The sequence below is a fragment of the Camelus bactrianus genome, chromosome 8 (genome assembly GCF_048773025.1).
Source record: "Camelus bactrianus isolate YW-2024 breed Bactrian camel chromosome 8, ASM4877302v1, whole genome shotgun sequence".
Classification (NCBI taxonomy): domain Eukaryota; kingdom Metazoa; phylum Chordata; class Mammalia; order Artiodactyla; family Camelidae; genus Camelus; species Camelus bactrianus.
Genome location: NC_133546.1, coordinates 83,484,941 through 83,512,675, shown reverse-complemented (window position 1 = coordinate 83,512,675; position 27,735 = coordinate 83,484,941). Strand labels below are relative to the sequence as shown.

The window sequence follows — 27,735 nt, the reverse complement described above, 5'->3', positions numbered from 1 at the left end:
GCCAGAGGTGAGTCAGGGGGTGATTGAAATTCGGGAAGATAATCAAAATGTACAAACTTCCAGTTAGAAGATAAACAAGTCCTGGGGACATAATGTACTGCAAGGTGACTGTAGTTAACAATACTGCGCTGTGCATTTGATAGTTGTTAAGAGAGTACCTCTTAAAATTTCTGATCACAAGGAAAATAGTGTGTGACTATGGGTGATGACAGACGTCAAGTAAACTTAATGCAGTGATCATTTCACAATATGCACATGTAACAAGTCATTATGCTGCACACCTAAAGCCAACAAAGTTATGTGACAATTGTATCTCAGGAATACTTATCCCAGGAAGTGGGGGTGCGAGCCTGGATTACCTACTGCAGGAGATGCCTTTGCCCTCCAACAGCAGAGGGTGGTAGTTGTGACAGGGACTGTAGGTCCCTCAAAGCCTAGAATGTTTACTGTCTGGACCTTCACAGGGAGAGTGTGCAGACCCTGCCCTGGAAGACGGTGGTCATGGAAGCAACAACGGCCTGCCTGTGTGCAGGCTCAGCCCAGACAGCTCCTGTGCTCTGCTGTCACCGCATTTACTTCCCTCCACACCCTCAGAGGGAGAGGCTTCAATGTTCCGATTTTACACATGAGAAAACTGAGGCTCATTTGCTTTGAATTATTGACCAAGTGGTGGGGGAAGCTTTGAACCCCAGTGTTCTGATTTCAAAGCCACATCTCAGTCCTGATTTTTAGAAGGTGGAGGTCCAGGCACTGGGGACCCTCCACCTTCCTCAATTGTAGTCTTACTCTAGGGCTGCCATCCCCGAGGTGTCTGGGTGAACACATTTAATCCGCTTACTCTGCACCAGCTGAGCCCTTGGCTGCCAGTCTGTTGTCGCTGCCTGACACCAGCTGAGTTTTACAAGTGAACCATCACCCCCTGCCAGCCCACCTGCCCTGCCATGTGGGGCAGACCACTCCTAGCCTGGTCATTCTAAACCCTTAGCTCACACATTTGCACAACTGCATCGAAAGGACCCTACTCCCTGTGTGGAGGTATCGACAAGGGGAAGGGAGGGGAGTTTTTGGTGGCCCCTTACTCTGAAGGTGACACATGACAGGGACATATTCATGTCCATAATGGCACTCAATTTGAAGCTAAGAACATGGTCACAGCGAGGGGTAAAAGCTGAGAGGCTACAAGGCTGCTGAGAAAGGGGCTTGACTATTGAATTGTAAATGTGTAATTTAATTTAAAAATTAGCCTCCTGGGTGATAAGAATTTGCCCCTAAGGCCAGAATTGGCCACCTGACACCTGGGAACCCCTCAATTCCAGGATGTAATCATCTGAGCATGGAGGGGGCTTAAATTGGGGTGCTGTCCTCTCATTCATGGTGCACCTGCCCACGTATGCACCCATGAACTGCAGTTCTCACACATCAAGGCACCTCTCATGCCCTGCCAAGGAGGTCCAGGTCATAAGGAAGGGATGACAGACTGTGAGGTCACACGTGTGCCCCTGCAGGGGTGAATGTTGTATAGGGAAGAGCCACCACCCACTCTCACCTCCAGGAGGGGTGCTGGAGGGAGCAGGACTCCTGAGCCCCTAGGCTTAGCAAGCATCCTGGCTGAGGGTGGGGAGGCTGTCCACTCTGAAGTCATAGGTCAGATGGTAGATTGGGGTCCCACCCCCACAGCTCACCAGTGAGACCGTCTAGTCTGTTTTCTCTGTAAACTGGAACCCAGTCACCCTCACCCTCAGAAGTGGGGGCAGCCTGTGTAAATTAAAACACAAAGCCCTGGGCTGTTTCAGGTGCCCGGGGGTGTCCAGCCCCCCTAGGCCGGGCAGGTGGGAGAGGAGATGTATGAGTTAGCAGGTGTGAGAGCAGAGCTGAGACTTGGCTGAGTGCATGCACTCTAATATCCAGGAACTGCGAGCTACCACTAGCAAATCTGTTCACTGAGGCCATGTGTACTCTCCCTTGTCATTTACAATCCCCTGTTTGAACAGAGGCCTCTGGAGTCTACTAGCCACATTGTTGCCTGTCACCACACTGTTGCAGTTCCAGGGTCTCCATTTAGCCAGCTTGAAGGAATAGTCAATCTTTTTCTTAAAACCAGTGACAGAAAACCAAAGTGGCTTAAAGAAGCAAACAGGGCAGGAGAGAATGACTTACCTAACTGAGACATCCACAGGGAGATAGCTTCAGGCAGGGCTGTACCTGGTGCTCAGTGACATCAGCAGAAGTCATCCTTCCCCACCTCTGGGCTCTGCCACTGGTGTCATCTTCACATGGCTCAGCCTTTATGAGAGCAAGATAGTCACCAACTGCCACAGGCTGACATCATCACCCCTCAACTCCCAACTGAAATAGAACTTCTCTGCTCCCAGGATTCCAGTAACTAGGCCTGACCTCCGTGGAGCCTGATTGGGCTGGTGCCCAGCCCTGAGACAATCACAGTGGCCAGGGAGGATGGAAAATCCTGATTGGCCAGATCAAGGCCATGTGACCATCCTCTCCAGGAAACCTGTGAGCTGTTTACCTGTTTTCAGGTTGGGAGAGTGTGATGTCTCCCAGAGGATCCTGCTACTAGTACAACCTGCAGGTGGCACAATGAGCTGAAATGAGCCTGTCTGCTTGGTGACAAGTGACAGGTCACTTAGTGGTTCCCTGCTCCAGGGAGGGAGGCATGTCCAAACAGTATTGGGGCTTCAGAGCCAGAATGTAGTAGAAAAGCCTCCCAGTCTCCCAAAAGGTGGGAAAGTGAGCAGTGACACTGGAAAGGCACTCCTCTCTGTGGCCCTTGGCTTTCTCCTTGTTACAGTGGAGAGTGCAGTGTTGCCCCTGACAGCCCACTTCCCTGCTGGGAGGCCTTTGCAAAAGGTGGAGAGTGCTTGGAAAAGCCCACTTATTCTGAGGAACTGTTATTGCTCCTGGTGGCATTATTATTTTCATGTCACTTGTGAGGTGGGCCCTGAGGGGTCCCTGATCTGGGGGCACAGACACCCACAGAAACTTGGCCCAGTATTGCTGTTCATTCAACAATGACTTACCGAGCACCTACTGTGTGTCAGATTCCCAGGGTAGAGCAGTGGTGTTGACAGCAAAAGCCCCTGCCTCACCTCATCTCTGAATCCCAGGTGGGGTCACCAGAATGGGAGTTCAGGAAGCAGAGGACATGGCCGAAGCCTTGTGGGAACCCCTGGGTTTTTCTCTGTGCTGAGGGCACTAGCAGCACACCGATTGTGGGACTCAGTACCCACAGGACCTAGCATTGATAGTTAAAGGAGAGAGGCATTTCTACAAGCCCATCCTCACTAACCCCAGGCTCTGGAGGGCAGCTCCAGTCTGCTCAACCTCAGGGGGCATCTTCCACCATCCTGATCACCCTCTGGTATTACTCCCCGCTCAGATACACTTTTCCCTGTGGCAGCTACACTCAGAATATGTGTTTGTTTCTCTCCCATGTGGTTAAGTGGACTTCAGACACATGATAGTGATGGAGTGGCTAAGCCTCTGGGCAGATTGCTGGGTGACTCGCGGAAATTGCTGCACATGGTGAGCTCCCTTCTGCCAACCAATGGGCCAGGCCCCACCACTGTTCTGTCTGTTCTACCTCACTTAATCTGCACAGACACTCTGTGCAGGACATCCTGTTATCCCCCATCTCTGATGACCTTGGGTGGACAAAGCTTGGGTTTGAGAAAGTTGCCCAGGTCACATTGTTGACAAGTGGGGAGCTGGGGATTTGCACCCTGGTCCCAGGAATCTGGATCATGGAAAGGCCTGGGTGGGGCAGCTTATTGCCAAGGGAAGTCCTGCCCAAGCCTCTCCCATGAGAGCCCACCCAACAGCACATCTAGCAGAGTCAGCATTTCCTGGACCAGATGGACAGAACCTCAAAACTTCTTTGCAAACAGATTGTTTCCATGTTCTTTTGCAAACACAGAAAGGCCACAGGCCAGGGAAGGATAAGGCCAAGAGTGTTTTCACTGGGGAGAGTGAAGGACAAGTGTGAAGACACACAGCACTCCCAGCAGCCTTCTCGGCAGAGCCTGCCACTGGGTGAGCAGCTACCATGACTACCTATCATAACACTGTGAGGTTCATGCCTGTACAACCCTGCCTGTGAGAAGAGCAAAGTGAAGCTCAGAGAGGTGTGGGGACACTCCAAAGACAAACAGATAAGGTGGGATCATCACCACCATGCTGTGCTGGGACAGGCAGTCACCTGTCACACTGCTCATGCATGGCCTGCTGGGAGTAGTGAAGGCCTGATAGGAGCACAGGAACACTGTGGTGAAGGTGATGTTTCTACCTGGGACAGCTGGTACTGGGGGCTCTAGCTGATTCTTCATTGTGCCTGCTTTGAGTGTCAGAATGTTGCAGCCTCATGTAGGGGAAGGGCTGTCTCCTTTCCACACCGGTGCACAAGGAAGAGCATGCACACACTGGCATCACCATAGACCACCGGCAGGATCAGGATCTGGAGCTCAGAGCAGAAACTGCCAACACCAGGAACTGGTGCAAGAGGAGGACCTGAGTGCCCCCTGAAACATTTCTAATTTTAAAAACATAATTAGGGGGAAGTGATAAACAGTTGATCCCTTCAAAATATTCTGTTTTCCAAGGAACAATAGCACCTCAGCATTGTAAGACGATTAACTCAGTCATCAATAACCATCACTATAGGTATGAGAAAACAGTGTTAGGAGTTACAAAAGGGTCTCAAGATCATGCAGGTCAGAACTGAGAACCGTCCAAAGCATGTGCTGCATGATAGCCTCTCTAAGCTACCTGAGGCTTGGTCTGCTCCTGACACAGGGCAGATGGTTCTGAGAAAACCACACTCCTCAGGGGACCCCAGGGAATTGAGAGAGTTGAGTTTGGGTTCCTGATCATCTTCTAAGTCTGGAATTTTGAGATTCTTCTGCACCTGTCCTTCCTCCAGAACAGAATCTGACTCAGGCGGGATTCCAAAGACTGAGGCATGTGCCAGGCAAGAGAGCAGGCATGGCTGGATGAGCGCATCGCCAGTGCCATCAACAAAGAGGCCAGGGCACTGAGATTTCCGGTGATTTAGCATCCTGGCTGGGAGGGGTCATGTGTTCTACAGGGAGTTCTGAGTATCCTGCACCGCCCTCGAGGACCTGCAGGGGGCGCGCGAAGCCAGCGTGTCTTAGGTGGCGGTGCGCATGCGCAGATCGCGTAAGCAGCCAGCGTCTTCCCTGGGGGCGGAGCTTGTTTTCCTCAGGACTGAGCGGGCGGCGCCATGGAGGCTCCAGGACAGCGCTGCCTGCGTGTCCGCGGGAGGAGGACGCTCCCCGCCCGCTGTCTGAACTTACGCCGGTTTCCCACTGCCTGCGCCCGCTTCCTGCCGGGGTGTGTGTGGACCTGACCGAGCTGGGGCCCCGGCCGGCTGGGCAGGAGGGGACGGGTGCGCTGGCGGGCCCGCTTCGACTATTCTCCTCGCCCGCAGGGAGCGGGTGAGTGTCCTCGTCCCTGGTCCTTACCGCCCGGGTCCCCCTCCCCCGTGTGAACAGGGGTGTGTACACCGCGCGGGTCAGGAGCAGGGACGCAGGTGTAATGGGAAAGGGGCTGAGAAAGTTCTGAAAGAGTTAAAGAGAAGTGTGTAAATCACATTATGTTAATTTTTATATTTTAAGTGTGTCAAAGTCAGAGTTTATCGTGCTTTTACTTTCTTGTCTTTAAAGGCATGCAATCATTTATTTTATACTTAAAATATGCTTCTCAGTTTATCTCGTTTTCAAGTCAAAATACTGCCATGGTTGACATTTTCTCATAATATAGTGACAATCTTCAACATGTGTGAATATAAACTCATCGAAAAAATCTTGCACCATTCCATGGTGAGTAGTCTTGTTAAAAATAATATCCGGGCCATTACTAAATTATTACAAAAATATAAATTTTTTGAATCACTTTTAGAAGTTCCACACACAGTGGTATTTTTAAAACACCAACCACTGCATAGTGCTTAAGACCATTTAAGATGAAATATATTCAAACCTAAAACTTTAGAATACTCAAAAGGCAGGATAATGGCTGTTTTTTCATTGCAATTACATTTTTTCTTCGTAAGTGCAAAATACGAAGGTATTCAGCTAAATTTTGTATATCTTTATTCAAAAGGTGAAATTAGAATATAATCTCATTTTTTATTTTAAGGCTATATTTCCCATAAAAATTGGTATTTTTATCTGTAGGATCTTAATTGTCCATTCATTTGTTTTTTCTTTTGGTTTATTTTCTTTAACAGAGAGTGCATTTTTGTGTCTTGTTAAGAGTTTTTAATTCTCCTAACTTATTCCAAGAGACTTTCTCACACTGATAGTAAATAAGGGGAGAGGCCTTATAGTAACTGTGCATCTTTTCATGTAGTCAGGATTTTTTTTTTTTTGGATGACTTTTTTTTTACAACTTCCACTTGGTTCACAATATTCCCATTATGACAACTCAATAAAAAATTGTAATCTATTTACACCAAGATACTTATGTCAGCACAGTGCTTTTGCTGATATGATTTTACATTAGATTATATTTTATTTGATTTACATATATACTAATACATATTTTACATATGTACACACATATATGAATATCTCCTAAATGCCATTAATTTGCATGGGGTGGTAGCTGGTAACATGTGATCTTTCTGACCATTGGTTACTCTTATGTGTGTCTAACGTACTTCTTAGAACAGATACTAGAACATCACACCTCTCATTATACAGTATTTTAAAGGTTATATTTTATTTTACTTATTTTTAAACATTTTTTATTGAGTAATAGTCATTTTACAATGTTATGACAAATTCCAGTGTAGAGCACAATTTTTCATTTATACATGAACGTACATACATTCATTGTCACTTTTTTTTTTGCTGTGAGTTACCACAAGACATTGCATATATTTAAGATTCCACACATGAGTGATCTCATATGGTATTCCTCTTTCTCTTTCTGTTCTGCTCCACCTAGAATAACATTCTCCAGGAGCATCCATGTCTCTGCAAATGGCGTTATGTTGTCAGTTTTTGTGGCTGAATAGTATCCCATCATATAAATATCCCACATCTTTATCCAGTCATCTGTTGATGGACATTTTAGGTCGTTTCCATGTCTTAGCTGTTGTAAATAGTGTAGAGAAATCAGCTGAAAACCTTATGGGGGTTCCCTTGTAACTCACTCTGTTTTTCTCTTGCTTCCTTTAGGATCATTTCTTTATCCTTGACTCTGGCTATCTTGATTAGGATGTGCCTTGGTGTGGGTCTGTTTGGGTTCTTCCTGTTTGGGACCCTCTGAGCCTCCTGTGCTTGGATATGATTCCTTCTTTAGGTTTGGGAAGTTTTCAGTCATGAGTCCTTCCCAAACCTTTTCAATCCCCTTTGTTCTTTTTCCCCTTCTGGAACTCCTATTATGCATAGATTGGCACACTTTATATTACCCCATAGGTCCCGTATATTGTTTTCATTGTTTTTTATTTGTTTTTCTCTCAGCTGTTCTGATTGGGTGCTTCCTGTTGTCCTGTCTTCTAGATCACATACTTGTTCTTCTGTATTTTCTAGTCTGCTTTGCACAGCCTTTAGGTCAGCTCTCATCTCAGACAATGAGTTTACTAATTCTACTTGGTTCTTCTCTATAGTTTCTATTTCATTTTTGACATATTTTATATCCCTAAACACTATCTTTTTTAGTTCCTTCAGTACTTTGATCACTCTTTTTTTGAAACCTTGATCTAGTAGGCCATCAATGTCTATTTCCTTGATCATGCTTTCAGGGGATTTCTCATGATCTTTTAATTGGGAGTGGTTTCTCTGCTTCTTCACATTGCTCATATCTCTCTGGCAACGTGGCTTAAGGAGTATCAGTTACCTACTTAACCTGGAGATGGTGTGCCCTTAATGATTTGATCGACAGGTCTTTGTATCTTCACCCTGCTTCGCGAACTCAGCTTGCTGTTTCATAGGCCTTCTGTTGGCGCCCTCATCTGTGCTGCTCTCAGTGGCTGTTGGCTAGCAGATTGTGTCCCCTCCTAACACTAGGTCAGGAGCTGAGCTCTTACCCGGTGGGCGGGCAGGTCACTCCCCCTCCTGATGCCACAGTCAGATGCTGTGATCAGGGGGAGGCAGGTGGGCAGATCACACCCCGTCCCAGCACCGTGGTCAGGTGCTGTGTTCCTGCCAGGAAGGTGGGTGGCTGCCCACCTGCTCTCTCCTCGTGCTGGTCACTCTGCTGCTCTGTGCAGCTGCCTGCTCTGCCTCGGGTAGGCGGTCTGTAGGTGGGCTCGGGGAAGACTGCGGAACAGCCCCACCTATGCTCTGTGCCAAATCTGAGCTCCTTGTTTCTCTTGGCAGCACAAGTTCTCTGAGGTGTCAGGGTAGAAAGATCCTCTCTGCCTCGGGCTATAAACAAGTCTCAGTCCTGCCTAGGAGGTTGTGGAGCCCCCACGTGCAGATTCAGGCCTCAGCCCCGCCCCCGCCCAGGCACTATGCACAGGAGGAGATGGTAGCTGTGGCTGAGCCCTGCCTCTCTTCTTGCGAGATGTGCCAGTAATGGCACAGGTCTGAGGAGACACAGGCTACAGCACCCCTCCCACCAGGGCACATGCCTGTTTACAGTTTTGTTTACCTTCTGAGTTAAAATTTACCTAACAATGAAATGTATAAATTAGGCTTTTGAGGTTCATCCTTCTATCAGTAGTTGGTTCTTTTTTATTGTTGAGTAGTATTCCATTGTTTGAATATACTATCATTTGTTTTATCCATTCTCCTACTGATAAATACTTGGGCTTTGGATATCTTTTTTTGCAAGCAAACTTTTTTTTAAAAAATGCAAATATAGTATACATGCTTATATGTGAACACATCTTAAGTATACAGCTCAGTGATTTTTCACAAAGTAAACACATCTATGTAACCTTCATCCAGTCAAGAAACAGGACATTGCTGTTCCACTTTGGGTTTCTTCCCAGTTACTACGGCACCCCTTTGATGGACTCACCATCCTAAATTCAGCCACCATGGATTGGTTTTTTTGCTTTTGAAATTTTTGGTCCCGTACTTTCCACTCAACATTATGTAAGATTCATCCACTAGTGTTTTCTGTAAACTAGTATATTTTTTATTGCTTTAAAGTATACAACTTGTATGCATGTGCCACCACTTATGGTTATGTATTTATTGTTGACAAGTGTTTGGGTCATTTTCTATTTGGGGGTATAACAAATAGTGATTATGAGAATTTTCTGGATGTCCTTTGGTGCTCAGATGTAGAAGTTTCTGAAGGGTACACACATGGCTTACCCTTGGTAATAGGTTGTGGGTGTGTGTGTATGTGTATGTGTGTGTGTGTACATACACACACACACACACACACATATATAACTTTCATTCAAAAAGCCTATTTCCAAAGTATTTGTAAGAATTTATATTCCCACTGGCCATGTGTAAGTCCCCATTGCTTGTTGCCCTCACCAATGCTTCATATCACTTAACAACTAACTATTCTAGTGGATGTCTAATGGTGTTCCAAGTGTGGTTTTAGTACGTATTTCCATTATTACTAAAGAGGTCAGCCCCTTTTCATAGCTTATGTGGATTTTTTTGTGTGTGTGTGAAGCACCTGTTCAATTATTTTGCATATTTTAATATTGAGGTTCTGCCTTTTTCTCCACTGGTTTTTGTTCTTTATATGCCCTAGATACAAGTCTTTTGTTGGATATAGGTATAGCAAATATATTTTCCCACCGTGTGGCTTAGCTTTTCACCTTCTTAATGGTATCTCTTGATAAAAATAATTCTTAATTTTACTGAAGTCCAACTTAAAACTCTTCTTTTATGTTTCATGCTTTGTCCGGTTTAAGAACTCTTTGCCACTTCAAAGTCATTAAAATATCTCCTACACTATTTTGTAGATGCTTTATTTTGGTGGGGGTTTAGGTTATTTATTTTAATGGAGGTACTGGGAGTTGAACCCAAGACCTTATGCATGCTAAGCACACATTCCACCTGAGCTTTACCCTCCCCCAGATGCTTTGCTTTATGTTTCAAATATATTAGATTTATAGTCTATCTAAAGTTACTGTTCATGTATGGTACAGGGTTTAATTCAATGCTGTTCCATTGGTCTATATGTCTAACTTTAGGTAGTTATCACATAGACTTAATATTGTTTTATAAGTCCTTTAACATTGTTCTTTAATATCATCTTGGCTATTGTTGGCCCTTCACGCTTCTCTATGTATTTAGAATCAGCTTGTCAAGTTCTACAAAAAAACAGTAACAACAATTAACTGTTGGGGATTTTGATGTGCACATATAAATCTTTGAATCAGTTGAAGGGGAACTGACATCTTTAAAATGCTGAGCCCTCCAATCCATAAAGTTGGATTACCTCACCTATATTTATTTTTATCACTGCTGTAACAAATTATCACAAATTTTGCAGCTTAAAGCAACACAAACTTATTATTTTATGGTTCTGTAGGTCAAGTCAGGAACAGGTATCATTTGGCTAAAAATCAAGATGTCAGCAGGGCTGTATGCCCTTCTGTAGGTCAAAGGAAGAATATATTTCCTTGTCTTTTCCAGCTTCTAGAGTTCACCCACATTTCTTTTCCCATGGCCCTTCCTCTATCTTCAAAGCTAACAGCTTTACAGCTTTCTAATCCTTCTTCCAAAGTCATATCTTTCTGACCACAGCTGGGAAAGATTTTCAATTTTTAAGGACTCCTATTGTTAGACTAGGCCCATGTAGATAATCCAGGCTAATCTCCCTGTCTCAGAGTCCTTAACCTGATACATCTGCAAAATCCCCTTTGCCATGTAAAATAACATATTCACAGATTTCAGGATTAGAGCATGGATATAGGTAGGGGTCAGTGTGGTGCACTATTCTGTTTATCAAACTGTTTAACATTTGACGCTTTCTGACAAACATACAAGATAGAAGATCCTGATCGTGTTTAGAATGCTTCCTCTGCAAAATATTGGGCACTGAGTTTATTTGAAAGGACTGAAAATAATATTACCACAGGAATGGTTTCCTAATTCTACTGACATTTACTTACTTTATACTTAAATACCCAAAATGGTCAGCCAGGAGTGGGATCTTGGCAAATAAAATAAAAGTATAATTCAAGCTTTTATCACTGAATTTACTAGCTAATTCTATTTTAGAAACAGACAGAAAATAAAACAATTTAGAGTAAGTCTGATTACTTATATATTAAGTGAAAATTAAGTTTTAAAAGCATGTCTGAATATGGGATAAAGTAAGCATCATAAAATGTAATGTTAATATTTAGTACCTGCAAATCTCAAACTCCCAATTTATAAACAAGTTCATACTGTATAGCACAAGGAACTATATCCAATACTGTTTTGTAGTAACTTATGGTGAAAAAGAGTATGAAAATTAATATATGTATGTTCATGTATGACTGAAGCATTGTGCTGTACACCAGAAATTGACACATTGTAAACTGACTACATATATATTTGAAAGGGCTGAAAGGACTATATATACCAAGAAAAAAAATTAGATTGATAACCAACAAAAAAATCTGTCAGTAATATAATGCTAGAAACACAGACACAAAAGAAAATCTCAGGCATACATCTGTTTATAGAGTCCTAGAAAAAATAGTGCCTATGCAAGTCCCTGATAAACATGAGAAAATAGGAAAGGCAATATAAAAGTTCAAAATGCTTTGCTATGTAAGAGCTGCAAGGTGACTCAGACACAAACAACTGGTCAAAATGTTTATATAATTAATGATAACAAAGTAATTGAGGACATCATTTTAAATGAGATAAAAATAGCTGCTCAATTTTCATATTACTAAGCAAGTCATTTCTGTTTATAGTAGGTTTATATTATTTTTATATGTATTTATATTTTATAAAGACATCAACTTAGATCCTGGCTGATAACTGACAGTGGAGCAACTGATTGATTTAAATGGGTATCATAGACTTATCAGATTTCATATGCTTTAAATATACATTAATTATTAGCTGTCAGGAAGTGTCCAATTTTCATTTATTCTAACATAGCTGTGTCACAGGCAGGTTACTCTATTTACAATGGAGAATCATGATAGATATAAAGATATCAAGTCTTATTGATCTTCATAGGGGTGCTTTTATAAGAAAAGGAGAATAAAATAAGAAGAATCTAAAATACTATTTTTTTATAGTGTTCTAACAGTTTTATCTTATTTTTATTTTTTTACTGAGTTATAGTCCGTTTACAATGTTGTGTCAATTTCTGGTGTACAGCACAATTTTTCAGTACTTTACGAATATACGTATATTTGTTTTCATATTTTTTCCCCATGAGCTACTACAAAATTTTGAATATATTTCCCTGTGCTATACAGTATAAACTTGTTTATCTATTCTATATATACCTGTCAGTATTTACAAATCTTGAACTTCCAGTCTGTCCCTACTCACACCCTGTAAAATACTATTAAATCAACATATATTTATGAAGAACTATGAAAAATGGGAAACTATAAGTTGTTTCTTTAAATTGGAGCAAAGAGAACTACTTTAACTGGAAAATAGTTAAAATCTGGCAAGTTTTATGATTTCATGTTCACCCCTGACAGCTTTTTTTCCTCCTTTCTCCTTCAATCTTTTTTGGACCTTCTAAAGAATTAAATTAAAAAAAAGAAAAAAAAAGAAAGAAAGAAAGAATAAAAGAAAATTAAGAAACAGATTTGCATCTAAAATAACCTCCTAACTGGAAAGATTGTATACTTTGTGAAAAATTTACAGCTGCCGACTTATGATCTATGTCTCTGTCCACACTGCCTTACTTGTTAGGAAGGGTCTTAAAAAAAAAAAAAAAAGGTAAAGAAAAATAGCAAATTATAATGGCTTTTACATTTTAAATTCTTTTCTATGTGTCTACAATCTGCTCTATCATGAGTTATTAAGATAAACATTATCAGCTATACTCTACTTTCCTATCATGCACATTGTGACTCTGAGAAGCATGCACGCTCTAACTTACCATCTGCAGGTGGTGTACAGGTTAATGCAGTTCTTTTGACAATATATGGTTTTGTAGTCTAGTTGTCTAACTAGTACATAATGGAAAAGATGTAGAACTACTGGTACCACTGCCCTCGGTCTCTGTCATTTACCTTAAACATACCTGGAAAAGTAGATTCAAAAACTCATTGGCAAGAACATTTTTCACACTCCAGATATGATATTCCTCTAGAGTTAAGATGGCCATTCTGAAAGAGAAACAATATTTAAGAATATCTTAAATCTTCATCTTCTTATATTATTTGAATAAAATCTGTTTTATTAAACTTGCAATGGTCATTTGTCTGAAAGAAAACTAATGATTTAACGTAGATGCTATGTGTTCATCTGAAAGTAGGCCAGCAAGAATAAGTTCAAAAGTAACCAAACTCTGAAGTAGTCAGTCACAACGTGGGCAATTTATCACCAAAAATCTTCATCCTCCAGTAAGACCTGGGAAATAACTCACAGTATCTTCTGGTTCAAGGTGAAGTTTACTAACAGAACCCACAAAAGGTTCTGGTTAGAGAAAAAGGACTATTTACTAACTTTGAAAGCATCTTTCCAAACTCTCTGGATTATGCCCTTTGACCCTAACAATTTTCTAAGATCTTCTTTAAAACATCTGGCAATATTAATAGACTTCTTAAGAGATTTTAAAAAACTAAATATATATAATAAATGAGTATCTATATTAACATTTCCTCAAAATAAAATTTAACATTACTTTCACAAGTTGAATAAAGCAGTATTTTTTTTTTTTGGTGTCAAAGTGTACCAAAAATTACATTTATATACAGTAGACAATATTTCTTGGCAGGCAAAAATATAACCAAATGCTTCTTACTTCATGTTTTGAACAATCACCTTAACAATCCTAGATGAATAATAATGTTCTTAGCTTTTATTACTTAATTATATTTTTATTATCTAATGATTTATTATTTAATGATATTTAATAATTATTATTAATGATATTCATGTATTCATTCAATATATAATATCATGTATTATAAGAAAAGATTTTAAAGCACTATGATGGTAATTATTGGCTTTCATGATGCAACTTCCATAAAAGTATATTAATACCAATGTAATGGTACAAAATAATGGGTAATACTGTCACAGTCTAGTCACCAGTGAATATGGGTAATAGGTTTGGTTGAAAGGTCCAAATTCTATTCTAAATTTTTACCATTTCATTATATGGTTACACGGAGATGGAGCAGCTAAATGATCTTTTTTTTTAATGTTCAAAAGTACAGCCATAAGAAGAAACACGGTCTTACATAAAAATAGACAGCGATGATAACCTCCATACTTATCAAACACCCAGAAAAAAGGCAATGGAAATTGTATCTGTACATAAGGTATTTCCTAACAGAAACTTTCCTATGTTTCTGTTTTCATATATACCAAATAGAAATGGCTACCTTAGTTTTGGGCAGAAAAGTAAATGAAGATGGTTATCTGAGTTGCCAAAGATCAAGCCCTGAAAAATTCATTTCTATTATTTATTTCTGTTGAGTGTCAGTTAATAAGACTATGATGATTTCTTCTGGATTTGTGATTGAAAAAAAAAAGTTACTTATTTTTCTAAGCCTGTATAAGACCACTATGGTCTACATCCTACCATCTGCTACTTGGTACATGTCAACATTTGAATACAAAGGGTCAAATTAACTCATATGTGTCTCACATATATGGATTATCTTCAGTTTCACAGGGATACATAGACATTAAGGCAAACCTATTATAATATCTTTAATAAATGTTGTGAAACTAAAAAAAATTCAAGGCTTTATTCTTTGTAAAGTACATGCTTGTTTCTGCTATTATACACTTATTCTGGCTGCTATTAAAAAACTTAGAACAGACCCTCACCAATATTATTGAAAAAAAAAATTTTAAAACTATATACACCACCCAGATTGAGATAAAAAATAATTTCCATCATCCCAGATATCCTATGGTCCTTCCCAGTTAAATGACGCATCTCCAAAATCACTATTGTAACAATTATTAACATGAGTTGTCTCTGTTCTAGAACTTCATATAAATTGAATTGTACAATGTGTTCTTTTATTCTGTGGCTTCTTTTGCTCAATATAAGCTTTGTTTTACCATAATGTATTAAAATGGGAGAAGTAAAGATTATAAACTACAGATGTCAAGGGCTGTCTCTACTTAATTTTTATAAAATGCCTAGCTTATAAAATATAATGTTTTTATGTAAATAACACTTAATGGAGTTGTTTAAAGGTGGAATGGGCTTTCCTTAGGGACAACTTGGAGGTATTGTAACCACAGGTCCAAATAAGCATTTAGCAGGGATGATGTAGAAGAGATTCAAGTATGTATACGTAAGGTATGTATAGCAATTCAGAATATAATGTATTTTTAGAAAAGAATAAATTAGTCTCTGCTAGACTCACCTTTGTGGTGTCATGTGCATTCTATGTGTCTTCTACAATGTTGGATACATCCACATGTAATTCCTTTAAAACCAGAAACCCAAATCAGTAGTTAGGATAGAGAAGGTATCATTTTTATTAGCCAGTAGCTGAAGTATAAAGTATTTTCGGTCAACTTTTTTTTTCTTTTTTTAATTACAGAAATAGATTGCTTGTTTGCCTTAAAAATTTATGACAATTTTCCAGTGGTTTCATTTTTTTAATATAATACATTCAGCTTATTAAATTTTCTAAGGCAAATTCTCTTCCCAATTTTGCATCTTTGGCTATGAATATTTTGAGTAGCATAATATAGAACCTAGAAGTAGTAAGAAATCTTTTTCTCAACCTGTTTTAAAAAATTCTTCACTCTATGTTCCTGTTGGAAGTTTACATTCAAGAAGATGTATACAATCAGACTTTACCAGGGTATCATCGGTGCAGTTGTCCTTCCAGACCTCTAAATGTGCAACCACGTGTCTCTCAGTTCAACCCTAGAGAGAACTCCATCACCGTCAACATCAAATACCTTGAAGCAAACTAAAGAAAAGAAACTCTTATGGAGGGAAATTACTTTCATATTCTGAAGTATAATACATTTTATTACAAGCCGCCCTAGTAAAATTACTTAGTTCCTCAAACAATTACATTCTGGATTAAGTTCTTATTTGGAGGAGATTGTGTCATTAAAGTCCTTTGAACTTGTAGGAATTCCTGTACACTTCACAAGTCTCTCTCCTTATATCATTAGCCAGCTTAGAGAACTCTATCCTTCACCTAAATCTAAAGTTAAATTTCTTGCAAACTGAAAAAGAAGGGCCAAGTTACTATACAATATCTCACAGATTTTGAGAAGGTAATTCAAGCTTTTAAATTAATTTCTAATATTTAAAACTGATCACTTCAGAGTTGATTCTTACAATGTTGAAAATATTCCATCTACATTAAGAATCAACAAAAAGCTGGTACAGTCAGCCCCCTGTATCCATTGGTTCTGCATTCACAGGTATAAACAATAGGTCAAAAATTATATAAATATATATATATAAATTTTCCCAGAAAGTTCTCAAAAGCAAAACTTGAATTTGCTATTCACTGACAACTATTTACATATCATTTACATTGTATTTACAAATAATTACATTGTATTAGGTATTACAAGTAACCTAGAGAGGATTGAAAGTATACAGGAGGATGTGCATAGGTTATATGCAAACACTATGCCATTTTACATAAGGACTTGAGCATCCATGGATTTGGTATCTGAGGGGGTCTCAGAACCAATCCTCAGCAGATAATGAGAGATGACTGTATAAAGATTTTGCCTCTCCAGTGTAATTAATGTGCACCCAATATTTTTGCCTAAGAACAATCTCAAATCTTCAATGAAGTTTATATACAACAAGCTAAAAATCCGAAATATCAGCACTTTGCTAATTAACATCAATATCAGCAAAATTGCTAGTTAGTCTAGTTGGTTAACTTCCACTAGTCCACTGGCAAAAAATAAATTAAAAAAAAATTTAAGACAATAATTAACCTCAATTGAGAAACAAAGACTTCAGCCTCTTTAATACCAGAACTTTAATGTGAACAAATAATCTATCACAAAGCCAGGTTAGAGTAATGGTATACTATCAGGGAAGATAAAAGAAATCTAAATTTTTAAGATTAAATAATTATCTACTTCACACACCCGTGTGTGTAATAATTATGTATTAATTATGCTATTAAATTAACTGAGTACATCACAGTACAACATTACTAAAGAATATTGAACTAATAAGTATCATACCCAAAATACGCAGTATTTGTGAAGCTGTATTTTAGAAATATGCAGAGATAATGACCCTAGTGAAAATATAAGAATTAGGTTCCAATTAAATGTAAACTGCTGCATTTTCCTAACCAAATATGGTTAAGATTTATTAATGTAATATGCTTATAAATTACGCTATAATATTTTAGCTAGGTTTAAAAGATAAATTTAGTATTTAATAAAATTGTTTTATCATAAATTTAATTTTGCTAATATCAATATACACAGTGCTAGAAAATAAGTTGGAATTCAAGTTAAGCAAGACAAATTTTCTATATAGACTACCAGAAAATATTTTCTATATGCTTAACATTTTCAAACACATCATGAATGATGTAGTTCATTTATCATGAATTGTACATTCATCTGGAAAATCAACCATTATTAATAACAAAGATCTTAAATTACTCCACAGTAAAAAAGAATAGATGATTGAACCTTTACGCTGACCTCAGTAAAACCTCAGCAAGAGATTGCTATTTGCCAAAGGGATGAAAATTCAAGCCTTAATCAGATGATTTTTTACATGAATGGATGCTAATTTTTTTCTCTGTATAGCTTCCAAATTTTGTGATGTTTAACACACTTACATTTCTGTCTTTCATCCAGAGGTCCTCTGCAACAAGCTGATAACCCACAGGATATCTCCTTAAAATCTATGTGGCTGTCATGATTTTCACCAAAAGCATTAAATAAACCTGTAAAATAGGAACACAGAATAAATCACAGCCAACAAACTTCCTGTTAATAATGACATGTTTATGAAAGGAGGCATGACTCGCATAAACTGACTTAGTTTTTAAAAGTTATCAGTAGTTTCCACTGTCTTAGGAAGTTTTTTTTTTCCCCCTGGAATAATTATACCCAAAATTTAACTTCCTAGAAGAAAATACTATCATTTAGTGTTTGGTTTTGTCTGCCTACCTGTCTCTATCTTATATTAATTCCAAAAGTCAAAAGTGATTGTAGAATGTAAAAAATTAAAATATATTTTAAAAATTTAACTGGAAAAAAGTCAGAGACCACAATTATCCTAATTTGGAAAGACTAAGAAGAAAAAAGAAAAAAGAAGAAAAGTTGAACTCTATCAAAGATATACTGTGTTGTTATTAACAAGCTTCATACAACTCCTTCATGAAGCAAAGAAAACTAACACACTATATTATAAGAGAAAGAAATTCTGTACTGCAGTCTTCATTGTACCACTTAATCTGTATAAATAAATATATTAAATTTCAGAAATAAAGGGCAATTTATAATCTAATCTTGTGGTTTTTAAACTTTTCATAAAAAATAAATAGAACCATTTTGTTTTCAAATGAAATGATTTCTCAATCTCTAATTCTAAAAAGGTAAAAACATAACTGCACTGCTGAAGTGGAAGCCCTGTCTGTTCTAGCTCCCCTAACAAATATTACTAAAACACACTAGAAACCTGAAGAATACAGACTGTCTATTTCAAGAATCTAATTCTGTGCCCTCAAAGAGCAGAAAATTGAAGCTAAGAAGTAGTTAAATGACTTGCTAGAAGTAAGAAATTTTTTTAAAAAGGTCTGAATCAGAAGCAGAACCCAAGCTTTCAGATTTCAAATACAGTTTTTGTGATTATCAGCCACAACTACTCCTTGTAAACCTCATTTAATATATATATATATATATATATATAGTAGTGAAAAGTTTAGAGCTAAGTGGGGACCTTAGAGATGGTCTAGTCCAGTGGTTTCTTAATTTTTTAAGGGTGGGGGAAGGATACAGCAGTGGAACCTTCTTCTATATAAAAGAAATACAATAGACACTACTCAGCTGAGGAAGAGGTGAGGTCAAGTGTGGAACCTAGAGCTTTGCCTATTCAGTGTCCACCACCCTGACCTTGCACCAGATGCTGAGGCACCGCACTGGAGCACAGTTTCATAATGATTGTCTTGGTCAAACTGATTTTATATATGAGAATATTCAGGTGCAGAAAGGTAAACCGACTTACACAAGGCTCCAAAGGTGGAACAAGGCTCACGTGTTTACCAAAGAACATTTGTAGAAAATAGAAGGATTCCCACCTTCACTCAGAGATGGACAAATTGGTGGTGAAGCCAATGGGCCAAATGTCTCTAAGTCAAATCATCCAGTTCGGGATTGAGCCCTCAGCAACCAACAGCATTTCTCCAGATGAATGATGTCTGATTCCTCCACTGACAATCAAATCAAAAAAGATTATAAAATCTCACTCTTCTCTTCTGGACAATTAATTAGTTCATCCTGATAATGTAACTTCTAAAGATACATTTTAATTTCCCAGTTAAACTGTTAAAAAACTACCTAAAACAAAAACTCTGAAAGACAAATATATTGTATCTAATACAAGTGGCATGCAAATTAAATTCAAATTAACATAAAAGAGGCTTTAAAATTGGAAAAAAATTTGCAATTTCCCATTAAGCAGGCTGTTTAATTCCAACATGTAAAATAATAAACTAAGATATTTATTTTTTGCTTCCCACACTTTTATCTGTATTCACGTTGGTGATTTTAATCTCTATCTTGGATTTGAAAATTCTTGATCATAGTCTCTCCTGGCTACACAGGTAACACACTAATAGCAGAATCTCTGTTTGATTTATCCTGTCATTATGGTAACCACTTACACATTTAATACTTATTAAATAAATGTACAAAGGGGATAGACCTAAGCTTCTCCTTCTTGGTCCTAAAATTCTTACTACCCCTCCTATAAAGGCAGGAGCCTCCTCTGTAGGACAGAGTGTAAATGTATCTCCTGAGAAGGATTCCCCAACAAGGGCTGTCTTTACAGCGTGCTTTTAGATAAGATGTTTTTATGGGACATTTCAATAAAAGGATCAAGGACCTAAGCTTCCCAGTATGGTGGGAGTAGTGATGGGCATGGGAGGATGCTCACTTGGGATGAGATGTTAAAGACACTAACAGTGAAAAGGACAGGGCAAGATGAAGGGCAATTGGGAAACAGGACCACAGAAATGTGACAGATACTTCCCACTGTCATCTAAGTGATACCTACTTGAAAGAAATATTTCTACAGTTAAATTCTATAATGGGGGGTTATTTAAATGAAGCACACATATTCTCAAAGAGTAGATCACATAACCTTTAGAGATTCAGAGTGCATTAGCATTTTCAGAGTACTTTTTACATCAATAACTAGTATTTATAAATTCCTGTGCGCTAAATAAGTATGTGGAATTATTTCCATTTTGCTTTTAGACTTACTACAGCTTAACCTATTCACTGCACTGATACAGAGTAATTTTTCTAATGAATAAAAATGATAATGTACAAACTTGTTAAAGATTCTTTAATTTCTCCATCACCAGATTTATGAACATTTAGGCCTATGTGTCAGGCCCCGTTTCTTACCAGCTTTTTCACCAACACCTTACATTTAGGTTATATTGCATTACCCAGAGGTCAGGAAATGTTCTTTCACACATCCATGTCTTTATTAGCTCTTGTGTCCTCTGAGGAGAAACCTTCTCCCCACTTTCACATCCTTCCATTTTACAGCCTAACCACTAATCCTTCTGTAAACACCTTCTAATGCTTTCCAACCTCACCAGCTACCCCAGGGTCTTAGCTTCTCTCTTCCGCAATTGTCCTCCACTGTATATAGTATCCAATATTCAAGTGAAGTATGAGTCCTCATTTACAGGTCTGTGGCCTCTCTAGATTACAAAGTATTTGGATTCAGTAACCTTGTCCTTTTATCACTGTTGCTGCTAGAATTCACTTCATAGGACCTGATACATAGTAACCACACAATAAATACTTGCTGAATGAATGAATGAATGAATAGCCAAGGCAATCTTCACAGCCAAGGCTTCCCCATCCCAGCTCAGTATTCTTTCTGTTACATCAAAGAGACTCTGCCCCATGAAACAACAGACCCTGCACATTTTAACAAATGTATACAATTATTAGGAACTATTATTAGAACAGAGACTAGCACTACTGTTCTCATAGTTATGTCACATAAGAAGTGTATTAAAGCTCGTTCTGATTTGTTATTTATACAAATCAGCTATGTCTGTCACCAGTTTAAATATTAGTAATTTAGAAAACAAAAGTTATTGACTTATCTACTCATCAGAAAACATTATGACAGATCTATTTACATACCTCTTTTGTCAGTTTATATACCAACTGGAAAAGAAGAGGTGTACAGTCAACTCTGAGGGTATAATTGCCTGCAAAATAAATAAGAGAGTATTTTAATACCTCCAAATGGACTTCAAACCTGTATTTAATTCTAACTTTATTTTCTAATTATAAACAAGATATAACAGATTTCAAATTGAAGGCATCATTCCTGGAGAATTAAAAATAGGGTGGACCCTACAGATTATCATATTCAGTGAAGTATGTCAGACAGAGAAAGGCAAATATCAAATTATATCACTTATATGTGGAATGTAAACAAACAAAAAAATGATACAAATGAACTTATTTACAAACCAGAAATAGATTCACGACATAGAAAAGAAACTATGGTTACCCAAGGAGAAAGGGGGAAGGGAAGAGAGATGTTAGGAGTTCAGGATTAACAGATATACACTATTATATATGAAACAGATAAACAACAAGGACCTACTGTATAGCACAGGGAATTATATTCAGTATCTTATTATAACCTATAATGGAAAAGAATCTAAAAATGTATATGTATATGTATATGTATATGTATATGTATATGTATATGTATATAACTGTGTAACTTTGCTGTACACCTGAAACTAATATTATAAATCAAATGTACTTCAGTAAAAACAAATAAATAAGATTTTAGAATAGATAGATAGGTAGGTAGATAAATAGACAGACAAACCGTCTGGCTAAAACTAAAACACAAGGTGGAAATAACTCTTCAGGAGCCAGAGAGGCTGCAGCACACACTCGAGATAGGAGACTGCAGAGGCGGACTCTGCTGCTAAGGCCGCAGCTCCTGCAGTAACAGTAAGGGCCATTGCTCATTACGGCAGCAGTACCTAGGGGTCTTTGGCAAAGGAAGTGGTAAGGCCATAATGTTCATGTTTTTATTCATTCATTCAATTCAATATCAAGACTTTAGACTAGAGCATGTCAGTAACTAACATGTGTCCTGTGACACTTACCTAGAAATAACCATAATATGATGAAAGCCTACAGATGCACATGCCACATGTCAGGGTCAAAAGGAAGTCTGTAGTGGGTGCTTATTTCAGAGTTGGTCCAATACATACAGGAACTATTTCTGTATGAAATATTTTACCCCAACTTTTAAAAATAGCTCCACAGGAAGAATGTCAAAAGTACTAAAGTTTTAAGTAGTAATCCAAGATAGGCAAATGGTAAATATTCTAAAGAAATTAGGATCAATAGCTTAGTTATGAATCATATTGATTCATTTGAATCATAATAATGTTCTCTCTGGTAAAATGGAGAAATGGAGGTATTATTGAGGCATCTCATAGAAAGAGGATAATCCTAGTTTATGAGTTGGAGTTGATAGACTTAAATACTGGTATACTATTTAATGACAATCTGAAATAAAATTTACCTTCTGTGTATGAGTCTGCATTGATATATGCAACCTCTCTCTCCTGGAGTGTTTTCACATTCTCCTGTAGTTGAAGCAAAGCAGTCACTTAACTCACAGCATTTACAATTGTGGAAATACAAGCAAAACAAATTAATTCAGTAAAAGAGTGGTTTGCAGATACCATTATAAATCAAACGCCTATGCCTTTGACCATAATTTTAAGAAAATGCTATTAACTGCTTGATAATATTAATGCAATTAAAACAAGAAAGAAAAATATTAGTGATGCTGTAGCCACTTTTCATAGCAACAGCACGGAGACCCAGAGGAAAACTGCCCCTGATCCCCTGCACCATAATATGAAGGGGGAAGGCTCGGAGATGCTCAGCCTCACCCTGGATCTACTGGAAGAGAACTGCTCAAAGTAAGGCCTGGAAATCTGTACTTTTAAAAGGTGTCCCTGGCAATCCTTACAGACATTAAAGTATGAGATCCCTTGACATTGGGGATCCAAGTAACTTTACCATATTAAAAGTGAGGAAGTTGGAAATTTGATTTATCAAGAATTTTTTGAAAGAGAAGGTATTGATGAAAAAGAAAAAGAAAGGAGGGGAGGATAGAGAAAAAACTAGAGGGAGAGAAGAGTGGCTATTAGGACAAAGACAAGACATTTCTCTCTCACACATACATGCACACACGCACACACATTCTAGAAAAATACAGCAGAAGAAGACTAATGCCATCACACACATGGGAATATGCAGAGAGAACTCTTTTCTTCTCTCTGTTTCTCTCTCTCTCTCTCTCTAGCTTGCTACCTTATAAGAGCAGTTACAGTAAAAACATTTAAAGCTGTGAGTGGTCATCCCACAAATGAGAATTCTCACCTCTGCACTTGGCCACACGGGATAGATGACAGCTGATTCTGCTGCAGAGTTTCCATTATGACAGAGCTACAGTAGAAATAAAAAAGATTCCTTAACTATATGTAAAGGTAAATGTGCTGCTGAATATGATCAAGAAGCTAGTAGAAAATGGGAAACAATATTCAAATTGTCTTTTAACTCACATGAATTTAAATTAATGCAAGGCATATTATCTTGTATCTTGGATTTATTTTATCTGTATTCTAAGCTGCTTAAATTATAGAAAGACACATGTATTTCTATATACATGTATTCATAAGAAATTACATATTTCTAAAAGTAAATGACCTTAATGAATAAGATCTGATTCATCTAAATAAGTGTATTATGAAATGCATGTTCATAACACCAACATAATAATAAGACTTTGCAATATAAATGGAATCAAATGTGATACAAGTAACTGTGATTTTATTCCCATACTTATTTGATTCATATTATTATTTTAAAGTATGCAGAAATGAGTCAGAAGGAAAGCATTTTAAAAACCAGACACAATGATAAGAAAGATATGACATCCTTCAAATCAATTCTATAAAATTTGGACTCATAAATGATGAACAAAACAGAGGATAGTCACAGGAAAGTGCTTTTTGGTGCACCTGCCTTTAAAAAAAACACACAAGCCTACCATGAACATGTAAGAACTTAGAGTTACTGGACAGAGAGCCTAAGGGAAGAAGACGAAAGAAGGGGGCCTATGAAAGACACTTTAAAATAAAGCATTAAGAGCCAGTGACAAATGAAAACTAATCATAATTGAATTAAAAATAAATCCTTGAAATTTTAGAGTAATTCAATTTACAAAATGATTGTATTATACTTCCCAATCAGGCAATTTTGTAAATGGTAAAATATACCTATGGTTACAATTTAGTACAGAATCCATAAAGGAGAGACTATAATCAGAGTATAGTCATCTTAAAAGAGCATGTTGTTTTCCTAGATAGAAGAAATCCAAGGAAACTGTAAAAACTTGAAAATTAATGCCAAGGATCTATATCAGATTTTCAATAAGCTAATTCACTTGTCAGAAGCAGCTTCCTAGGTTTGACTATTTTCTGAGCTTACAGATTTTACTTACTTATCACAAAACAAATACAAATAGAAACTAAAATATTTTTAAAATAATGAAAAACTTGGTTTGTACTTAGTAATTAAGAGGTTGTTCTGTTTTACCAAACTGATGTAAAAGCAAAAGCAAACTCTATTTCTTAAATTTTCTTGAGTATTTATCCAAATTAAAACAATATCAGGTAATGGAACACATCTGTGATTACCCTGAGATACATGTTGACCAAGAAGATACGTTTTCTGTCTTAGTTACCTCAGCCCATTTGTGGAACCCAGAAGTCCAAATTTTTCTGCATCCCAGCTGGCAAAAATGGTAGTTCTTCTCGGTCTCCAGCCTGTAATCATTGTTAACATACATGGTTAGGTACATCTGCCTAAAAACAAAGGAAAATTCACTCAAGTCACTTTCTGTCATCACTTGCCAAGGAAATATTATTTACCTCTACTAATCAGTTTTCCAAAATTCTGGACAACTTCTTATAAATCAGCAGTTCCACTGGTTAGGTCAGTACCTCCAAATACCCAGAAGTCCTGATGATCTCCCAGAATAACACACCTGTTTGGAAAGGAAGGCATTCAAAAGAATGACAACTTAGAATGTATTATAAAGAGCAGTAATTTATGTTTTTAAATTAAACTTCCTCCTGCTTGAGTTTCCTCCATAGAAAACCATCAAGGTAGTGTCTCCTTTTAGAATTTACCTTTTTTTCCCCACATTTAATTATATCACATCAACGAGGAAAAAAATATTAAGAGTTGATTAAAATTTATCTTCTCTTACTCCTGTAATCTTTGTAAAAACAAAATGTTTTAAGACATTTTAAAAAATCCACCAACTCACCAAGTTTCACAGATCCTCAGGTAGTTCTGATTACATCGTAAATGCTTGTGATTTTCTTGATGTTATGAACATGCAATTTAACCTTCCTAGAATTTCACAAAGGGAACAAATTACTTCACATAGAGCATTATGTCTAACAGGTTCCTTCCAATGTTTTATTCTAAGTCTCAGAAGTACAGAAAACTGTTTAATAGGATGATAAATTCCCATATGCCCACCATCTAAATTCAATCATTGTTAATACTGTTGAACTATTTGCAAGCGAGTTGCGCAAATCATGACAGTTCTCTCCTATGTATTTAAGAATGCACCTTACGGTGAGATTAAAAAAAAAAATCAGTATTTTATATTTTTCCTCCCTCATAGCTCTATTGTTGGTATTTATTTAAACTCCAAAATCATTATTCAACGTGAAAAAGAATCTTGTTCTTAGTAATTAAAAAAAAAAATTGTGTATTTGTCCATTTAGAGCTCAAATCAATTAAAGGATATAAGCCCCAGATGCTTTTTTTGATATTTTGACCAGGGAAAATTTCTGTTTCTGACTTTTCTCTTAAACTGTTACTGAAGCTACATACTCTGTTTTCCTTGTGTCTGTATGTGTCTGTTTATAAATCACATTTTTCATTCTGTACCTCTAGAGGGTATTAATACATGAGATAATAAAGTCTATGTTAAAGGAACTCAGTTCTAATTGAGTTAAATAAACACTTTTTAAAAAATTCTTATAAAATAAAACTGAACTTCTAATATCTTAAGAGTTTTGAAATTTTAAAACAAGCTTCTTACAGAACTTATACAATACTTGCAGAATCCAAATTCACATTGCTAAGGCAAATCATTAACCAACAAGGCTCATTTAACCATTTTAGTTTAATAAAAACAGCTATCTCCTCTCTGATTCATCAGTGTGAAGTTTCCCTTTCCCTCTACATTTCAAGCCAGTCAAAGGAAAGTTCTGATCATGCCATGCTGTTCCCCAAACCTGCACAAGCTGTCCTCTGCAGCTGTCGTTTACTGCCTGTCTTGATTCTGTGGAAATCTTAGTTTGTGTAAAATTAAGCTCAATGAGCACACGGTCCGTGGTCATGCCTCCTTAACACCAGTGCTGTCCGGGGTTAGTAACAGTAACGACTATGCTGGTAAGCGCACGGGGCCATGTAGCAGTTAAGAGTTCACCACTGTGACCATCTAACCCACCCCCACAGAAGTGACCAGTGAACTTCGCTCCTTCCCCTCTTCTCTCCTACTCCTTCCCTTAAGTTAACCTAGGGTTTTGCATGCATAGCGTTTTGACAGTTATCTGAAACACTGTTTTAAACCCTCAGTTGAAAAGGGAAGACAAAATGTTACACCTGGCCCGGAGAAGGAGAGGGGTGGGGAGTGGCCCAGAGGAAGCCGAACGGGACGTGCGGCCTCAGATCACAACACAGCCCCGTTCCTTCCCGAGTTTCGCAGCCGGGAAAGCAGAGGCCTGGGGCCCGGACCGCCTCGGGGCCTTCGGGGGAGGCCGAGGGAGGGACGGAGACCCGCGCAGGGCTGGGGAGGGGCCAGCAGGGACTCACCGTCTGTGCAGCGGCTCCTGACCCACGGTGGACGGGCGGCGGTGGCGGTTGAGGCTGCGGTGCCGGCTGAGGGGGCTGAGGAGGCGGCAGCTGCGGTGCCGGCTGAGTGGGCTGAAGCGGCGGCGGCGGCGGCGGTTGAGGCTGCGGTGCCGGCTGAGGCGGCGGCGGTACCGGCTGAGGGGGCTGAGGCGGCGGCGGTACCGGCTGAGGCGGCGGCGGCTGCGGTGCTGGCTGAGGGGGCTGAGGCGGCGGCGGCACCGGGTGAGGCGGCGGCAGCTGCGGTGCCGGCTTAGAGAGCTGAGGCGGCGGCAGCTGCGGTGCCGGCTGAGGGGGCTGAGGCGGCGGCTGCGGTGCCGGCTGAGGGGGCTGAGGCGGCGGCGGCGGCGGTGGAGGCTGCGGTGCCGGCTGAGGGGGCGGCGGCTGCGGTGCCGGCTGAGGCGGCGGCGGCTGCGGTGCCGGCTGA

The 27,735-nt window shown here is 38.7% G+C and overlaps 1 long non-coding RNA gene across 5 annotated transcripts; it reads right to left on the bottom strand.

Annotated features, from left to right (window-relative positions):
* Window positions 1-6,726: 6,726 nt before the first annotated feature.
* LOC141578409 (uncharacterized) lies at window positions 6,727-27,403 on the bottom strand. Of its 5 annotated transcripts, none has more exons than XR_012508795.1 (13): window positions 27,273-27,403; window positions 25,708-25,793; window positions 25,307-25,422; window positions 25,120-25,201; window positions 23,754-23,819; window positions 22,885-22,948; window positions 21,468-21,535; window positions 19,303-19,507; window positions 17,912-18,019; window positions 15,928-16,042; window positions 15,485-15,547; window positions 13,174-13,258; window positions 6,727-10,270 (listed from the first exon to the last, which is right to left on the bottom strand). It is a non-coding gene; the product is annotated as an uncharacterized LOC141578409 (long non-coding RNA). The 5 variants fall into 5 exon arrangements; XR_012508794.1 differs by having other exon boundaries at window positions 19,376-19,507; XR_012508798.1 differs by lacking the exon at window positions 15,485-15,547 and having other exon boundaries at window positions 19,376-19,507.
* Between the last annotated feature and the right edge of the window lie 332 nt (window positions 27,404-27,735).